Here is a 19689-nt window from a genome sequence, read left to right as displayed (position 1 = left end):
ACCCACATTTGTGGCGGTTAACACTTTGGGTATGATGCCATGTTTGAGGGGTTTGGATTTATACAGACACACATTTATTATCTTTGGACATTGAACTTTGTCTTTAGTTTTCTACACCATTTGGTTTTGCCTTACTTTTGCACTATTTAGAATTTATTTACTGTATTTATTACTCATCTTTTGTACTTATTGCACCGTGGGTTGGAGAGAAACGTATTTCCGATTCCTCGGTTTGTCTGGCACATACTGCAGATCTGACAATAAACTTGACTTGACTTGATTAGCAGTCAGAAAATCAAGTCATGGTTATTATAATACATTTTTGCACTAGCACTGATAGCTGTTTTGGAAATAGCCCTTTCTTTGTTTCATTGTCACGCTGTCTGAACACAACACCGCCATGTTTTCCCCGCTTGAAAACGACACCGTTTCTTTTTCCTTTATCTTTCCCATCTCTTTTTTCCAAACAAACAAACCCTAACCTCTTATGGACTCTAACCCACTTCCTCTACATCCCATGCAGGTTAAAACATTAACCTAGAATGTACAGGGCTCGGTGGGTCCCTGGGCCTCCTGCCCCATGCACCGCAGCATCCTCCCCCATATATCCGCAGACTCCCTCCCTCCATCACATCAGCCTGGACTAAGAGGGAGTCCATATGGTTTGCAGTTCAGGGAAGTGGTAGGAACGCTATGAGGAGACAGAGCGGTTCCTTCCGCTAATCCCAGGTGGAGCTCAAAGGGTGTTCTTCACTTGGGAAAAAAAAGCAGTTACAGTGAACAGTCACGATGCCCAAACATGGAGTAGGATGAGGGAGGTCAAAGTGACATGGAAACTCCAGCCTGCCAGAGCCACTGTAAACACGGAGGTTAATAAAGAGTATTCATTTCGTGGTGGCCTGCAAACAAGGCATTCGAGCCACGGGGGTCTGTGTGTGTGTCTGAAGCAGTGTGTCAAACTCTGCTCTCTCTCTCTTCATCAAAGACAGCCGTCTCCGAGGAGGAAGCACGTGCATGGGATGCTCTTTCCCTCTCCCTCTCTCGGTCTCTGGCTTTGCCATCAGCCCGCTTCTCGAGAAACTGCAGGGCTTCGACCAGATGTTTTCTTCAACTTCCTGAAAAAGAGAAGGAAAAAAATCTTTGAGGTACTTGTTCTCCGACAAGGCCGTGAATCAACATCATGAACAAATGAATTACACGGCGAGTGTGTAGCAAGAACCCTGACGTAAACACTGCAGGCTCAAACGGTATGTTGCCCTTTAGAGCACTTGCCTTTTGCTGACTAGTAACACTTGCGAACGCTTGAATCCAGAAATGCGTCACATTGATAAACCCTCAATGGAATTATTGATATGGGCCCCTCGCGCCGCGAAGAGGTCGTACAAAGCGTTTTACTATATCAAACCATAAAATGACATCAGCCGAGTGTGCACGTGGATTTACAGAAAACTTTTCAAGATGAATTTTCTCTCTTTTTTTTCTCCCACATTGCCAGATGTGTACTAATCAGTCCATTGTGCAGTGAGCAGCAGAACGCCGGGTCCAATGATCACCTCTCCCTTTCTCTCTCTCTCTCTCTCTTGAGGAACGGACAGATCCAGATGAGACTATACGCTCTCGCCCCCGTCCCGAAACATGTGGTGTTCCCCCTCCTGCAGGTTCATAACAAAAATGGCCAATAAATGTGACGTAATCAGGCCAGAATCACGATGGCAGTCAATGGGCCAGTGTTCTCGGACAATGACAACAGAGTTTTAGAAGTACATGAAGGCCGGAATGGATTGTGATTAGAGCAGCATGTGGTCGCAGACAAAATCCTTCCATATGACCAAATATTGCATAATGCACAAAGTGCACACGCCCATTGTAGTTTGATTTCTCGCCATACCAAAATGGCTGATTATTGAATTATTGGGAAACAACTTTCTTTTACATTATCTACACAGTTAAAACAACTGCTTCCTGTTAAATGTATTATGTTCGATGTTTTAAAAAAAAAAACCCCACTAAACTTTGCATTGGCCGCTGGGAGTCTGCACTTGATTTGGACTCCTTTGAGATGTTGCTGGCCAAGTCCCAGGAGCTGCATGTTTCCCTACCTGCATTCTCCTGTCTCCTCGGTGATTAAATCTCCAGAGTTTCCCCCCACTGGAAGGACCGAATCCAAGCACCATGTGCTGCTGGTCGGAGAGTGTATTGTCTTTCAGGCTGATATTTCATCGTACAGTAACTTGTAGCTTGTGAATGTGGAGGTGTGTGGAAACTTTTTAGGAGCGGGGTTTGAAGCCAAAGTCAACCAGGCTGGTTAAAGGGGAAAAAAGAAACACGAAGAGGGAAGGTTTCTGCGTTTGGTGGGGCGCAAAACTAAACTGCTGCAGACTAGGTTTGGCGTGTGCCGTGGAGGCGGCCGAGGGAGAGCCGTGGGGGGTTGGCGTGTGTCTTTTTGCGACCAGGTTGACGGCTGACTCTCTACCTGCAGACTGGCTAGACACCGAACCTGTCTCTAATTAGAAGACACGGTGCTGTGTAATTTCTGCCTTGTGTGCGTGTCACCGGCTCGTAAGGGCTGTGATTTTGCCGAGCGGGGAGAGTGTGGGCAACAGCTGGGAGAGTGCTTAGCAGATGGTGGAGTACAGAGCGGTCGATAGCTGAGACAATGCTCCATGTAAGAGCGTGTGTGTGTGTGTGTGTGTGTGTGTGTGTGTGTGTGTGTGTGTGTGTGTGTGTGTGTGTGTGTGTGTGTGTGTGTGTGTGTGTGTGTGTGTGTGTGTGTGTGTGTGTGTGTGTGTGTGTGTGTGTGTGTGCGCGTGGTGAGGTGGTTTGCAGAGAGCTTGAGGGACCATGGGAAAACAGCGAGAGAGGGGCCAGCGGAGTCCAGGGTGAAGGGGGTGTTTGGGCTGAGAGGAAGTTTGGGAGTGTGTAAGGAAAGTGAAAGTCCCCTCGGGGGTCACGTGTGTGGCGGAGAGGGGGCACGGAGGAGGAACACACACACACTGCACAGGGAGGTGTTGCTGCCTCATGTTTGTCTTTTGATATATTTATCCGTGTGTTAACCTTCCAACTACTGCAGGTGGATTCAACAGTTATGATAACAAAAATGAAGCCTGGTCAGGGTTGATGATTTCACAGAAAGCGGAGGAGGTTTATTTTATCATCTATTGTACGTAACCCGATGTTATATCGTCCCTTTATTGTAACGAAATCACCAGAAATACGTTGCTTTTTAATTTCTGACTCAACAGTTGCACAGACCGAAGGGTTTGCGTTTGTGTTTTTACTTTTGTACATGCTGAGCAGAAGTCAGCCATTTCCCCCTTCAAAAAAACAAGCCAGTCTGTCAGCTTTTGAAAACCTCTGCCAAAATCACATGTTGCTGCATCATGAATTACTTACATTTAAGATGAATGTTGGGTAACCTTGCAGTTGCCTTAACATCGTAAATTAGCAGTTCTTGCTTGTGAAACCAGCGCAGTGTCTGTACTTAAACTAAACTATACCCGAGAAAAAGAAAGAAAGAAGCTTCCTGGCAGGAAAAGAAGAAATGTGCTGAGTAAGATAAAGACCTTTTGCTCTTTATATCGTGGATGTAATTAACATCCCACACCTGCGTGTCCTCTGCTGTCTTTCCCCCTCGTGGTCCTACAATCACCTGCTGTTAAATTTAAGCCTCGCTCCGAAAGAATTCTGATAGTTTTCCCACGTTTCTCACTGAGGGGGAGAGAGGAAACATTTCGGATGTCCGGAGAGGAAATTCAAAGGGAAATGGCTCCACTTCACGGACATCCAAACTCAAGTTTCAAATCAAACTCTGCTCATAAAGGCTTTTGGCTCGTCCAGGGTGAGTCATTCAGAGCCTCTACAACATTGTTCTGTGTAAATGAAGAGGCAGAACCGCTGTTCTGTGGCTGAAAGAAAGAAAAGTTAGTTGGGAGGATTTTAGAAAGATGTTTAAACAGTTTTTTATTCAGAATGGTTGTATTGCTACCACTACCACCACCGTAGACTATATAACGATTGATGTAGTCTGGAAAGGGAAGCCAATGCGGAAGTGCCTGAAACCTGTATTCTATTGAATGACCAGCAGAGGGCGACTCCACTTGTTGCAAAAGGAAATCTATAGAAGTCTATGAGAAATTGACTCTACTTGTCACTTGATTTATAACGTCAGTAAACATTGTCCTGAGGAGTTTTACTTTCAAGTCTTTATTTTGTAAATCATGGTCCCATTTAGAGTAAAATAGCCGATGAAGCAGGGTATGCAATGGAGCTTGGACGTGATTGACAGCTAGAACCGTCCAATGGGTGCATGGTTGCAGGTGTAGGTGGATGTGCAGTGGACGAGCCCTCGGTCAAGTGTCACATCTGTACATTTAATATGAAACTAGAGCATCAGTCAATTAGCTTAGCATAGCATAAAGACTTGAAACAGCTAGCCTGGCTATATCGGAAGTTGAAACAAATGTCTGCGCCAACACATCCAAATTTTCTGAATGAATTATATTTTGGTTTTTTTCATCTGTACAAAATTAGACGTAGCTATAAACAGGAAGTTGTAGTGGTGTCTGGCCACCTGTGGGCTCTGTAACTTCCTTATTTGCATACAGACATATAATGCTGTTGTGAGGGCACTACATTTTTTATTGTCTGTTTTTTGTCATGTTGCTATATTAAGTTACATGACTGTATCTAATTCCTACGTTTATGTCTTTTGGATGCGCAGTAGTGGGTCATCGGTACAGCACTGCACATTATAAACCAAGTTGCAGAATACGAACTGCAGTATTAGATGCAAAAAAAACCCATTGCAATTGATAAAACATCTGCAAAGAAGCACAAATATTGAGCAAAATCCATTGATCACAACAAATGTGGCAGTCGGAAGTTCGTTGTCTTCATTCAGACAACCTGGCCCAACTTGGCCAACAACAAATCCCATATCTGAGTCATCCCTCATTTTCCAGAGCTCTGTCGGCTCTCAGTCAGGGATGAGCGGAGGAGAGCCGAGGAGAGGAGAAGGGAGCGAGAGGAGAAGCTTGATTTTAGGGAGGAGGAGGAGGGGGAGAAGAAAAAAAAGCCACCTTGACCTCTCTTTCATCTCTGGAGCTGATCCTCTGTCTGGCGAGAATTCTCCGAGGAGCTGGCCGTGGAACAGAGAGTGGCTTTATGCTTGCTCACTACAATGTTCCTCATACAAAATCCCATTTCATTTCTCGGGAGGGTTGAGAGAATGGCTTGAAAGGCATGCTGTCCCTTATCTCCAGTGATACCATTAGGCTGCGAGTAATTCAGGCCCCGATCCCATTTTCTTTCTGTGTGAAGCGGAGCCAGTGCTGACGATGATAATCTTTACGCCAGGATAAAGTGTAGAACAATTGCGACAGGCTGAGGAAGTTCACAAAGAAAATCATTGAATCCTCAAACATGTCTCACATGTCAAAAAATACTGGGATGCCTTCAGGTAACACTCAATTTTGGCCGATAATTCCTGCATTCAATTCGAGCCCTGAAGAAAATTCAAATGACATCAAATAGTTTTTAGGCAGATAATTGGGTTCAAACATTTTAAAGGAAAGTTTTGGGAAATATGCTGATTTGCTTTATTGCTAGCAGGCTAACTTAACTTAGCATAAAGACTGGAAACAGGGGCAAAATGGCTTGTCTGCGCAAAGGTAATACATTTCTCCAACCAGCACCTGATAATTCCCCATTTTACATAGGGTTGTGACTAATGTAAGCTTCCTGTTTAAGTCAAAATATGACATATACAAGCTATGTGGCCCAAATAAGGGGCCGCATTCTTCGGAGGATTCGGCAATACCCGGTCAAGGCCGCGAAGGCTGAACCCAAATGTGACGGTCGGGTCTACGGGGGATTTCCTATTTGGCTCACTGGCTTCTCCTGCTATCATCGCCGCTGCGTCTTCAGCTACTTTGAGCCGCCGCTATCCTTAGCTAGCGCGTTGGCTTCGTCACCGACGCGCAATGAATCCTGGGATGCGTTGACCCGAGGAGGATTCGCCCATCGGAGCCTTCATCGCTCGGGGATTGAGGGACGCATTGACTGATTGAATCAATGACTGGATTATGTTCAGCAGCAATTTAATGTGCTACTTTTATCAATGGCAGCAGGTGGAATGTTGAACTTCTCCTTTACGCAAATGTGGTTCTAGTGAGGAGTTGACTCAGGCACATGTGCTGCCTTGTCAACCAGGGGAGAAATCTTCATCAGCCTGGACTGAAATCAGAGGATTTCAAAACACACATAATATTTGGAAGTTTTTGAAGTGCAATTTACAAACACCAAACTAAACTAAACTCAGATGCACACGGCTACTTCGAGGTGTTGCTGGCTCCAGTCTCAGGCGGAGGGAGTAGCTGTGGTAAGAGATCGCACATGGTGCTGCCGCGTCAACAGCGGGCGGCAGTTGACGTGCCGCACAACGCCGACCTTGGTGGCTATCGGTCGCCGTTAGGGTTCAGCAGTTCCACATGTCCCCCTTCCGTGGACGGAAGTGTCCGACCCAGGAAAGTCAGTGCCCTTCACACCAGCTCGCCGCCGCCGCCTCTCCGGCACTTTAAGAGGGACAGAAATATTTCACATGTCTGCTCTGACCGCAGGCCCGCTTTACCTCTCAGGTCGACCTCCGCCCGGCCCTCTCTGTTCATCTGTCGATCATCATTCATCACCTATTGACAGGTTGTTGTTTTTTTTTTAAAGAAAGTGCTTCAGGGGAAGGTCAATGGTTATTTTACCAACAACTGGACAAGTGGATTACACATAGTTCCTCTTTCTTTGCCCTCATATCAGCTGATATCAGCAGATTTGAACGGAGATTAGGATGTTAGGGGGAGCCCTACCGCAGAGATGATTTTCTCTCCGCAGAAAGGTTTGACACCTGTCACAACATCCGACTTGAGCATGGTTGCCATGCAACACTTCTCCAGGGTTCGGGAAATGGATGCAACCCTGGTGTCTTGAGCGCCTCTTCTTCTTCTTCGTCTACTGCGTCTTCTTCTTCTTCTTCGGCTTGACAAATTATCTTTGACTTTGACTCGGCCCACTTAGCCATCGTGTCCGCGTGAGAGCCAAAAAAAGGTCAGATAATATAAATGCGAGCTATTTTTAGGCCAAATCTATACAGTCCACATCTGCTACTTCAAATGGATTTTAACAAACACTCTGGATGTTTGAAACTCTGTCTGGCACAGGTTTCAAAGGTGGAGTGCTCGAGGAAAACAGAGAAAGAGGACGCGAGTATGAAACATCCTGTTTTCCTTTTCTTTTTTGTTTTTTCCAGTGACAAAGTCTATGGCTTTTACATGTGTCTTCTTGGCAATTAATGTCTCTCTTTCTATAGCTGTGGACGGCTCCTGTGAGGCCCAACTGATGGAAAAAAAGGTCTTCCTCCTACCTGCAGTCGTTCGTACCCCCGGTGAGGCCCGAGTGTGCATCCACTCGAGACTTCAAACAGGAACAATGAAAAACAGACTCACTATTTATTTCGCCGGAGAGCAAACACACAAAAACAATGTGTTCTGAGGAAGATTAGAAACAACTGCACAGAAAATTGTTCCCAGTTTCTGTCTTTCTGTGTGTGTGTGTGTGTGTGTGTGTGTGTGTGTGTGTGTGTGTGTGTGTGTGTGTGTGTGTGTGTGTGTGTGTGTGTGTGTGTGTGTGTGTGTGTGTGTGTGTGTGTGTGTGTGTCTGGGGTTATGCTGCACGAGGAGAGGACCCACTGTGATCCCTGCTTTCCACAATCAAACCCCCAAGGGAGAGCGGAAGTAAAGAAGACGCAGGCAAGGAGCCGACAAGATTCAACATCTGAGCTTAAAAAACGCAACAGAAGAGATCAAATTCAACTCGCGGACCTTTCGTTTTAGTACAAAAAAACCCTATAAAAACCGTTACACATCAGTCTTTCTTGGGGGTTCCCAAACTGAGAGAAATCCGTATCCTTAAAACCTGCAGTAGCTGCCCACATTTACGGCCACTTGAGGGCAGCGGAAACGAGCTATATATAAACCGCCCACATATATTATTGCCCTTTTGGATTGATATGGTGCCCGTAGGTCTGAATGTGAGCGTGAACGATTGTTTGTCTCTATATGTGATAGACTGGCGACCTGCCCAGGATGTACAGTACCCCGTGCCTCTCGCCCAGTGTCAGCTGGGGGTTGGCTCCTGCTCCTCTGCGAACCCCAAAGGATAAAGCGGTACAGATGATGGATGGATTGTCGGATCGATACGGGGAAGTTCAAAAGGTTGCGTTTCTGAGTATCTGATAAATGCAATCCCAATCACTATCCTTTTAGCTCAGGTTTTGGTCTTCATTAACGTCTGAGGAAAACCGTGAGTGACCTCTTTCACACGCACGTACTCATTTCATACACTGTTAATATTAGAAATGTGCTTATATCATCTTCAAAAGAAGAAGAAAAGAAAAAAAATCCACCCTCAAAAGTTGTAAAAAGTCTGTCTGTAAAAGTAAAATCCCACTTCCTGTAAACACACCGGGCCCCGTGTGTCCCTCTCACCAGCAACTCCTGGGCGGCAGGGACCTTTTGTTCCGTGCATGTCACGTCTACTTTCGGCCCAGACACTTCTCTGTCCATCAGCTGCCCCCGTGTCACCGTCCACTGTCACCAGGGGCAAAAAATAGCCCAGGGCGTCCTGCCCCGCTGCCCCCCCGTCCCCTGGGGCGAAGCGTTGCCACCTGTCAGCCGGGACACCGGGTTAAACAGCCCGGCTCCAAGACACAGATGGACGCTCATCACTACCTCGTGTGTTTGCTCGCGGCGCTACGGCCGGGTTTGGTGTGGCTGGCCCGCAGCAGAAGACTTCACCATCGTCATTGCTGCATATGTTTGTGCTGTCAAGGCTGCCAGGAGCAGGCAGCATTACATAGACATAAAAGAGAGAGAAAAAGTCTTAGGTCACTTCTTGGATAAAAAAAAAAAAGGACAGGAGATTAACAATTTCCTACAGTGTGAGTGAACTGGCTGAAAGGACTCCAGTCATGTGGTTCCTTAATGGGCCTAAATCAGAGACATCCGGGGGAAGAGCCCTGATTGACGGGGTGAATGGCGGAGTCTGGTCAGTGCTCTGAGATAAAAAGACTTGTTTAATTGTTTAACCTCCGGGGAGCTTAATCAAACAGTCTGCCTCGTAGCTAGTTCTCGGTAGACATGGTTTGCAAGAATCTCCCCCATAGTGGTGTTTTTTTCATCAAATTATTTCCCATTGAAGTCAAATGCAATCAGTGGCGCAGTAAGAGGCCTCTTACATCACGTTTCGATAGAAAACAGAATCCTCGAAATTAAAAGGAAATGTCCCAAGTGACTTTGATACATAGTTATTTCTATATGGTTCCGTCCATATCTTAAAAAAAAAATAATCCCCAACACATTTTGGATTTACCCTGCTTTGACAGTCCCAAGCTGAATTTGCAAATTTCCAAGGTATTAAAATAAGATAATTAAATGGGACTTTTTTTTTTAATTGACATTTACAGAATGAAAAAATGGGATTGGGTTTGAGCGCCCCAGACGAGGGGAAATACTGAGGGACAGACTTACCAATATAGCAGATCCTATACAGACTTATGCTTTAAATTTGATATTGTTGGGTTAGGGTTATATTATTGTATACTGTAGCTGGTTTATTGCACTTATGACATTTATTGTGATTTTTTCTAATATCACAGAACCAGTAAAGACGTTAGTGAAGTTGAAATGAGAGCTTTTCAGAGAGCTTTGTGGGATGCAAACTGGTATCCATGAGAGGTTTTCTGAATTCAAGTTTCCAACATGACAGCCCTGAGGTGTTCAGTCGTTGTTAAACTGCTCAGTTCCCGTGACCCGGCAGGACACCCGACCACGCGTCTCGATCCATTTCGTGGAAAGAAGCCTGGATGATGTGAACATGTGTGGCTCATCTTCCCGCTGGAGTTTTGGGAATTCTGGGAACACATCCTGTTGCCATCCTGAGAGTAAAGAATAGATTTGCCCATGCAGTCTAGACTGAGCTACCCCCTGAAGTCAAAATGGTCATGACTTCCAGACTGTTTTGAGCCGACTGGCTCTGCTGGACACAGGACATGATGGAAACCCAAACATTGCAACGGCCAAGACGGAGGATATGTCAGCTGTGGTTACTGTATATTATGTAATGCGCTCTATAAAGGCTCTAAACGACTGCCAGACATAACAGAATCCAATGGCTTCTAGTATAAAAACTCCAATTCCTTCCTTCTTTAAAAATTCAGTCACTCTAGAAATAGTTGAAAAGAAAATAGAAAAAGTATTCCTTATCTTTTTATTTTGCTTGATAATGAGGCATTTTTCAGGTTATCCCGCTGGTTTTGAAAAGATACCCTTAAGAAATAGTTGGACATTCGTGTTTTGCACAAGAAGAACGACACTTACTTTCATGTGTGAACACTAAAAAGTGAAACCCTGAAAGTTCTCAAGACTGACAATTCAGTCACACAGTCACTCTGAAGAATTCACCTGAATCTTCTTTCGACAGAAATCGATGATGAGACGAGACTAAAAAAAACTCCCGCACACTGAAAGAAAAAGGAAGTGACAAAGTCCAAAGAGGAAAAGAAACCTCTTTGTTGATCGAGACAATGATCAAGTGAAGATCTGTGAACAATTTCCTCCCAAATGAGTAGCCTGTGGCACGAGTTAAAAACAGCACACACACACACACACACACACACACACACACACACACACACACAATGATGGAATCCAGCCATTATCTGTGCCTCTCGTGTTCTGTGAAGTGCCTGCTGGTGGATTTGCACACTGACTGCAAACTCTCTTCTGGAGAACACAAGGGAAAATAATGCGAAATTAAAGGGAGTGCACCTAAACGAAACAAGATGACTGTCTGAAAGGTTGCTATGTGATGCAAGTTGCAAGCTTGGAAAAAAGCAGAGCAGCACAGAGACAAGGACACTTGATCAGAGCTATATCTGTTAAACCCCATTATCCCCCCCCCCCCCCCCCCCCCCCCCCCCCTTCTCTCTCAAACAGAAATAGCTCCGGAGCCAAGATAAACAAGGTGCGCATTTGTGAACGGCCCTTCGGAGGCAAGAGTCCAGAAATGGGTCAAAACAAATCCGGAAACTGACAATATTCCCGTTAGGGGGACGAGATTTAATCTGTTCAGCACCTTGGCCCCCTTCTCTTAACGGTGCTGCCATTTACTCTGTCTGAATTCTGGGTCTGTTGTCAGTGCCCGACTCAGGAGTGGACTAGAGAGGGCAGGTCTCTGCTGACGCAGGTTTGTTGAATTATAATAATCGAATGCGTCAGTACCGGCACATCGCATACTGTGCCTGCTGTACAGCAGCTCTGCTGACCTGTGAGGTTTGCTCTGTTGCTGCTCGTGTCTTTGACAGGCTCGACCGAGTTCTTCCTGTGAGTGTCCAACAGAGGGACCCCGTGAATATCCCGACTGGATGGAAGTGCGCGAGTGTCCTCTGTCCTCTGTTTAAAACAGAAGCCTTTGCATGAAAATTTTGAGTTTTTGCACCTTAAATATTTACGACTTTTTAAGAATCACTGGCTGCAGACTTTGAAATGTTCGCCCTGAAAAGGTTGTAGGTCAGTTCAGCTTCGGCCTCACAACAGTTCCGATGGATCAACGTGACCAGGTGGTTGCCGACTCTCAGCGGACAGATACAGACATTCACCTCCCGAACACCCTCTCGTCCCAAAATACTGGTCGATTGTTCAGATGCCTAAAAAAAACCTCTTGGTATATTTAGATTTCCCTGACGGGGACATGCGATTTATGACCGTTGTGTCTGAGAAGCAAGGGTGTAAGTAGCGTAACGTCCTTTAGTTCCTATAGCTCCCTACAGTTAGGAGGTCACGGTGGGTGGTTGGGTATAAAACATTGACTTAAAGGGGAAGTCATTTTTTAATCCAATATACTTTTTGTAAATTCAGGGAATATTTCCTCAGGGTCTGTGTGTGCTCAGATTTTTCAGCACAGCCCTGGCTATGTCAATTGAAAACAAGAAAAATGGTGCGGACCACACCATACACACAAAAATAGCCTAGTGCCCCTTTAAGGGTTTGTTATTTGCATCTCATTTCCTACCAACTGATCTTTCCCTTAACTTAACCAAGTAGTTAAATTTGCCTAACTATAACCATAACTTGTCAATGGTTGAAAAGCACAGATAAGGAGTTGCTGTCAATATTAATCATCCTGTGCTTTTTTCCTTCTATAGCAAGTCTAAAAATATGTCAGCTATGATTAAGGCTGACAGTTCACTGCTCATATGGGTCAATGTAGAAGGCGTAGAATGACGACCTGGTTTGATTTCTGGCTGCACAACTGAATGCTCCCGGAGCATATCCTTTCTCGATTTGTCTGTATCTGCTGTTGAGCTGCTGCCTTCCACAGACGGAGCAGGCTTCAAACTCTTTGACCTCTGGTGCCGACAAGCAACGACGATTCTACACTGTGAAGGTGGATTTTGGGTGGAGTCATTCATTAAAAAGAAAAAAAACAGCCCGGAAGGAAATTTCAAAAAAGATAATGATGATTAGGCTTCACGAGCATCCATGTTTCGAACTATTGACCTTTTTAAGCCTTTTAGACTTTTTTTTTATTCAAATATGTACCCAAAAAAAACGACAACCCCAATGCTCAAATGTCAGAAAACATGTGATGGGAGCAACCGTCATCTTTTTAAACATTTCGGGTCAACGCTAAACCTTCTGAGAATGTCGGTGTGAAAAGGTGTCGCCCCTCTCCCCACGTTGTGCTGCTGCTCGGCGTATTCCTTCAAACAGTCCAGGTCAACAGGACACCGTCTGCACATTAGACCCAGGGTCAAACAGACACCTGCTGCCGAGACGAGCGGCCGTATAACTGACAGGCGTTAACACTCGTGTAACTACGCTGCTAAGCTGCGTTAAATACGCTGCACTGCGTTAGGGTGCAGCGCTGCCCCCGCTGCCCACGTCCCACCGCAGCAGAACCCAATCCGCAAGGCCCCTCGATTAGCACCCGCATCTTCTCTTCCTCCCCTCCTCCTGCTCCTCCTCATCTCATTTCGCGCTGAACAAAAAGTCGCGGCAGGGTCCGATGGCCCGGACCCCCCCCCCCCACCCCTCTCTCTCTTATCACCTCGCAGTCGCAGCCGCTGGCTGGGTTGATGAACTTGGCTGGAAGGAATCTGCAGGCTGCTCCACTCGACTGAGCAGAGCTAATGGGTCAGAAAATCCCACAAACCCCCGAGCTTCAGGGCTCACCGCGAGCATCGGGGGGGAACAGGTAGCGCGTAGAGGCAGGCGGGCGAGAGGGCGAGGTGCGTTTCACGGAGTTTAACTTTTCAGATTGTCTGAGGGGAAGCAGGAGGAACCGCCGGCGGTGGGGACATGAAACAACTCCAGGGACTCGGAGGAGGAGAGGGTGTAGGAGGAGGACGTGGAGTGTGGGACTGGATGGAAAACAGCGATTACCCCCCTTTTGATCTGTAAACCATGTCTGCACCGGGGCGGCTCGGGGCATCGGTCCCGCTGCCAGCCCCCCACCAAGCCGCCCCCAAGGTGTGAAACGTGCGCCCCAAATCCCTTCACACGCATGCCCCCGTCACACAGACGACCTACGGCGGGAGAAGGACTGGCACGGGAACAGACGGCAGGGAGAGCACACAGGCCAAACCTTCCGATCGCTCCTATATAGTGCCAGTATCATGCCACCTCAAAGGCAGAAGAATTATATACAAGTTAATGTTTAAAGGAATATTTTTGAAACTTTGGGAAACACGCCCGTACTGTGGCCATATATTTACTGGACAGATGCTATGTGGTATTAATCTTCTCACCTACTGCTCGGCAGGAAAGCAGAGAAACTCTAACCCTTGATCCAGACTTGAGGACAAACGCCTCAGGTATTGTCTTATTAACGTCTGAACAAAGAAAAAAAGCTGTTCAGGTGCACGGGTTGGAATCGGCGGCGGTGTTCAGGCACTTTCAAACGTCCCCTTGCTCGTCTCCTGTTTGGTCGACGCGATGCTTGCCAGACAGAGCTGAATGGGGCCATTTGAATTATGCCTTCGAAAACGTAGATGTTGCTGGCCTCGGCTCAAAGCATTCTTCTGTGACATGTGCGGAACATACAGACTGGGGAGGCCTGTCCGCGCGGTGACCAATCTGTTTCGCAGACAGCCTTGAATCTCGCCCGCAGGGTTGTCTCCGGTTATTTTTTTGTGCCCCTTCTGGTACAGAAAAGACGGGTTGGGGTTTCGCTTGCATCTGATGACGTGTGTAAACAAATGTGCTCTCAGCTCTTGAGCGGAATTGCCGTACTTCAGTGTGTTAAAAAAAACAAAATTGTCAGGGCCAAATACTACCTTTCCTCTGGAACAAACAGCTTGCCCATACATCTGGAACATCGTCGTCACAGGTTTTCCGGGGGAGAACTTGAGACCACACAATCGGACAACCACTAACAGCATTACTAGAAGAATGGATAGCCGAGAGCCAAAGGATGCCAAAAGAGTGGACTGCCTAATCGTGCGGACAGCTCATCTGACAGTACGGATTTAAAAAGTCTGGAGGGATGGCACCCCCATCACTTTAAAAAGATGAAAACCTCAATTAAGAAATGGGAAGAAAGAGAAATCCCTTGCAGACATCTGTTCAAATGTTAACAAGCTGCGGATGCACTTTAAAATATTTAATATTTGGGACAAGGGTTGGGGTTAGTTGAGGCTCCCCCCCCCCCCCATTGTAGTTTTTCCTCTGCGTGTTTTAACGTAGTTAAACATGCAGACAATTACAAGCCGTAATCAAAAGCTGACAGTGCGGTTACCTCATGCAGTAATCATTTATCATTCTGACATCCACGCACCCCAAGCAGGAGAGCGGTGGGAAAAAAAGAAAGAGAGATGTCCTGTCTTACGAACTCCCTGACTAACCCTATCAAACTTGTGCGAGTGAACCCGGTCGTGTGGGGCGTCTGCACGGACTCAGGGCACGGGGTTGAGTGTGCTGTGTGTGCTCAGCCGGCGGCCATTGCACAGCGGGACACCGTGCGGAGCATGTGATGGGGATGATCGCCCCCCCTCCCCCGACACCTTCACCCTGACCCGCACCACACCTCACCCCGCTCGCCCGCACACTGTCCTTTTGACCCGCATCTCACACCCCTCCTCCCAGCACCCCTCTTGTCTCTTCTCTTTCTCTTTTTTTCCCTCCCCCTCTTTCTCTCCTCCCGCCACAGCAGTTGGATCCCTTTCCGGCCGCCAGCCACGAGCCCCGACAGGCCGCAGTGCAAACAGAGCCTCGAGTCAACGCAATGGGCCGGAGAATGCCGCCGCGCAGGTTTAAAAAAACCAAAAACAAAACGGAGTGTTAAATGACCAGAGGAAAAGGTGTGCACGTGCCTGAAGAGCATGGAGAGCTGAGGACACGGCACAAAGTTTTTTCAAGGACAGAGACAGAGAGAGGGAGTGAAAATGTAAATTTTACTCATGCATGTATGCTCAACGTGAATAAATATAAAGACGCATGTTTTAACATGAATGTTGCCTCTCGACTTCCAACAGCTGCTTCTAGTGTAGGAAAAAAAAAGGGGGGGGGGGGGGATGAGCAGTCATGATACCACATGTAATTTCCACCTCGGTCTCTTTTTTTTCTTTTCTTTTTTTTACAGTTATTCTTATTAGCGCTGGATACACAAGGAGAGACAGATGGGAAAAGAAGATTAAGGGGGAAATTATAGACATTGATAAATGCCGAGAGAGAATGTGAGTATGAATGCTTAATTTCCACAGGTGCGGCTCTGACGGCTGAGGTGGATCTCATAATTATCGTGATTATTTTCATTCTTTGTAGCTGCACATTGCGTAAGACTTTCTGTAAAATGAAAGGCTGCAATTTTAATTTTAACTGTGACAGTACATAAAGTCCAATTTCACAGCTCCAGCTACAGCATGATGTCTCTAGTTGTTGTTATGCTGGTGAACAGATTTGAAAGGCCAATATTCACTGATACAACGGGAGTCTACAACTCTGTGAGGCCACAGAGCTGCTTTGAGTTCAAAATAATGTTTAATGTTTATCGTGTTCGCCGTCTTAGTGTGGCACTTTAACGTCGTATAATCATCAGTCGACACAGAGTACAGGTGAGGCTGATGGGAATGTCGTGACCTTTCTTGGTATAAAGTTTCGGACAAGACAAACAATGTCTTAAAATAAATCTGCCACACTAAAATACGTCATTTTGAGATTACAATCTGTGTTTGTGAGCGGGGCAGATCTTGAAAGTGATGCATCGCTGCCTCCTGTGTCATTTCACCACATTACCACAGGCCTCGGGTCAAAGGTCACCTAAGTGGCTACTACTTTGACGTATTGTTTGTCAAACACCACACAAGACACTCCAAGTGAAAAGCAGTAATGCGGTCTGTTCATTCTTCAGCAATTTCCCTTATCAAGCCTTGTTATCCAGTCACAGCGTAAAAATGTAGATTAAAACCGAGGTAGAAATTACAGATGAAGACTGGATCAACAGCTGGATTGTACCAAAAGAGACTTTGATGCAATATCATTGTTATCTGTCGAATGGAACAACAAAGACAAAACATTTAATGAACACTTCCATCTGGGTTTTATGAGCACATAACCAAACCATTCTTTTCTTTTTTTCATCCTGCAGGTGTTCTCTGGCCACCTCAAGATGCTGACCATGGGTTTTCATTACGCTGAGTGTAAAACAGGATTTGTACAATTAGCATTAAGAAAGGAAATACTCGGAAACACCTGATTTGTCTCAGGAAAACCAAAAAGAACGAGAGAAAACATCCGCCCACGGCTCCGCCGCGGCCGAAGCCGAGAGAACCACCCACTGCTGCGCGGAGCACCGCCACAGATGTGTTCTGATCTGAGTGGAAGGCGTCGAGGCTGAGCCGGGTGAAATGAAGACGTCCCCGATATCATGTGCGGCCTACAGTAGATTAAACAGAGGCGTGGGGTGGAGAGGTGCGGCTTTCCGCCTCCAAGGGGAATTTCTCACGCCGGCGTCAGCCTCTGAGGAGAATCGAAGGGAGGAGCACTTTTCTTTTCTTTGGGGAAATCCAAGCAAACCGAGAAGATGATCGGAAAAAAAGCCCAACGTGCATCAATCAGGAACACTTCTGTTCCAACGGGAGGATATGGAGCCTCACGCTGTCCTTGCAGATAGTATTTCTGTCACTACAAGGTTATGTACCTAAAGAAAAACATGGAAGAGGAAAAACATTTTTAAAAATCTAGCATTCCTTCTTTCCTGTTCTTGACATGCCACATCCTGAATTTAGGAAATACGAGAAATTCTACTGTGGGGGAAGTAGAATTATCGTAGCATATCAGCAGATTAATTTCCTCTGGTTTTAAGGAGGAGGAATATTAAAACTGAGAACAATCAATCATTCAGTAATACAGATTATGCTTGTTATTAGCATTTCATATGTTACACATTTACTTTACTTATCCACAATGACCCCTGTGGAACATTTGGCTGTTGTTACATATGACATGACATATTTAATAGGTTTTCAATTTCGCCTTTTAGGCCCATTTATCTTCTTTTTTTTTTCTTCTTTTTTTTTAACTCCCCAGCACGTTCCTATAAGTGTGACGTGTTTTTGGTTACTTGTGCTAACCATACCAAACTAATTGCAGTGCAAGGTGGTGGCGAGGTTAGAAAAGGCCTGTTCCATTGTGGTCACATTTATTACCGCTTTTTCAAGATGTTTCAGGATTTTTCATAAGGACTTAAGTGATAAAATGAAACTTCCTTTAGCCACTGCTGAGTGGTTGCATGAAATGTAACAATAAGGCAAATCTGAGACCTAACATGTGAAATACAACTTCAGAGAGCGGGTTGTTAACTGAAAGTTAGACACATTCAACATTCTTGTCTTTACCATTTGCTCCAGAAGAGGAGATTTCCCTGTCAAAAAGAAAAGACATCTTTGTATATTCACTCGCCAGCCTTCGGCTTGACATGGTGACCAGTGTAACTCCCATTGGGGATAAATAGGGGTTGTAATAGCATGAAATACACCCCAGCAGTCACACTCATCCCTGTTCTAGACATATTTATGTCCCCAGTCATCTTTTTTAAAAGGTTTATGTTGGTACAAAAGGTATAATCAGGCAGTCAGCAATCTATCATAAGTGTGGAGCAACACCCCCTAAGTTGTCCTACTTTACTTGTATTGCCCACTTTTGGAACTATTTTGTACTTTATTCCTATTTCTTCTGTTACTACTGCCGCTGCAGCTGGTGCTGATGTTCCTTATAGACACACACTTGAAAAAGAATTCACCTGCACATGAACTTCACCTTGAGGGTCTGTTTAGACTGGACGTCCAGTAAATAAATCTCTGTGCATATCTGACCTCATGTTTACCAAAAAAAATGCAAAAACACCTTATTTAAAGCATCCACGTTGTTATTATAGAGCAGCGTGGGCAGTATATTTCTTGGATTTATGGTTCCTTGTCAATCTGGTGCATGTTAGTGGGCTTTTGACCTGCGCACAGGGGCAAATGCTGGCCCCCTCTTAGTCTGACTAACAAACAAGAAAGACTTTTAATATGTTGGGTTTTCTGAACAGCTATGAATCATCAGAAGAAGTGATGTGGCAGGAAGGAGCATCGACGTCTGAACCTTAAGCGTTAAGGAAGGTGGTGGGAGTGTTTGTTAGGAGGCCTGGGAGATTGAACAGCTTTAAGAGGCAGGCGTATTCTATTAGAGACTATATTGATGCTATGAAAATCAATTTGTGCTTTGAGGACTAGGTTTATTAAGAGTTTAAAGTTGACATTTAATCTGCAAACCTGGGGTGACAATGATTCCCCCCACTGGGGTGCCACTCAAGTTCAGGTCCTTCACTTCCTCAGAGGCCTCTTTGTTTCACTGGTGTGGCCACACTGCCATCTAGTGGTCGAATAGTGTGAGTATATATTTGTTTTCTTAGGCGTCTTCAAAACACTGCAAGAATTCCCTTGTTTCAAGATGATGATGCGCTGACACCAAAAAGTGTTCAAGAAAAGATACAAGAACAACAGTGAAAATACAACAGTTTGTGTTTGTGATTCTTTAATGCAGGTGGGGCTTGAAAGAGCATCTGCTGAACTGACTTTAACCATGGCTCAGCAGGTGACAGGTAAGCCATACAGATAATGGTTGGATGGATGGATGGATGCAAAAAAAAAGAAAAGGGAAGTTTCTGGGAACTTGAAACAGTCCACTAATCTGACCACAGGTTAAGATCTGAAATAACAATACAGTCAGATGTTGGAGGAAGAATGATCATAAATCCACAATCCATTGCAAAAAATAAAACATTTTTCTCCTTACTAATGATTTCAGTATCAAATTATTCTATTTTTTATTATTATTATTATTTGTAATTTTATTTTTTTTAAATGATTTAATTTAATTCAATTGAAAATATATTTAATTTAATTTATTTAAACATTTAATTTAATGTAATTCATATAAACATTTAATTTCATTTAATTTATTTAAACATTTAATTTAATTCAATTTAATTTAGTTTTGTAGAATGATAGTAGAATTACTAACTGTTTGATGGTTTTTATTACTCGGTCGGCTCCTTTAATGAAACATCCTTTACGTCAATGCGTCACGACACTTTCTTCCC

General features: G+C 45.2%; 1 long non-coding RNA gene across 1 annotated transcript in view; it reads left to right on the top strand.

The window, feature by feature from the left end:
- Nucleotides 1-19680, top strand: part of LOC118318099 — a 29609-nt gene extending 9929 nt beyond the window's left edge. The window contains exon 4 of the long non-coding RNA XR_004795625.2: nt 16693-19680. This is a non-coding gene — a long non-coding RNA (uncharacterized LOC118318099). The remainder of the gene's footprint in view (nt 1-16692) is intronic.
- The last annotated feature ends 9 nt before the right edge of the window (nt 19681-19689 follow it).

The sequence above is a fragment of the Scophthalmus maximus genome, chromosome 13 (genome assembly GCF_022379125.1).
Source record: "Scophthalmus maximus strain ysfricsl-2021 chromosome 13, ASM2237912v1, whole genome shotgun sequence".
Taxonomy (NCBI): Eukaryota; Metazoa; Chordata; class Actinopteri; order Pleuronectiformes; family Scophthalmidae; genus Scophthalmus; species Scophthalmus maximus.
The sequence above is the reverse complement of the archived record's forward strand: the minus strand, read 5'-3'. Positions and strand labels throughout refer to the sequence as shown.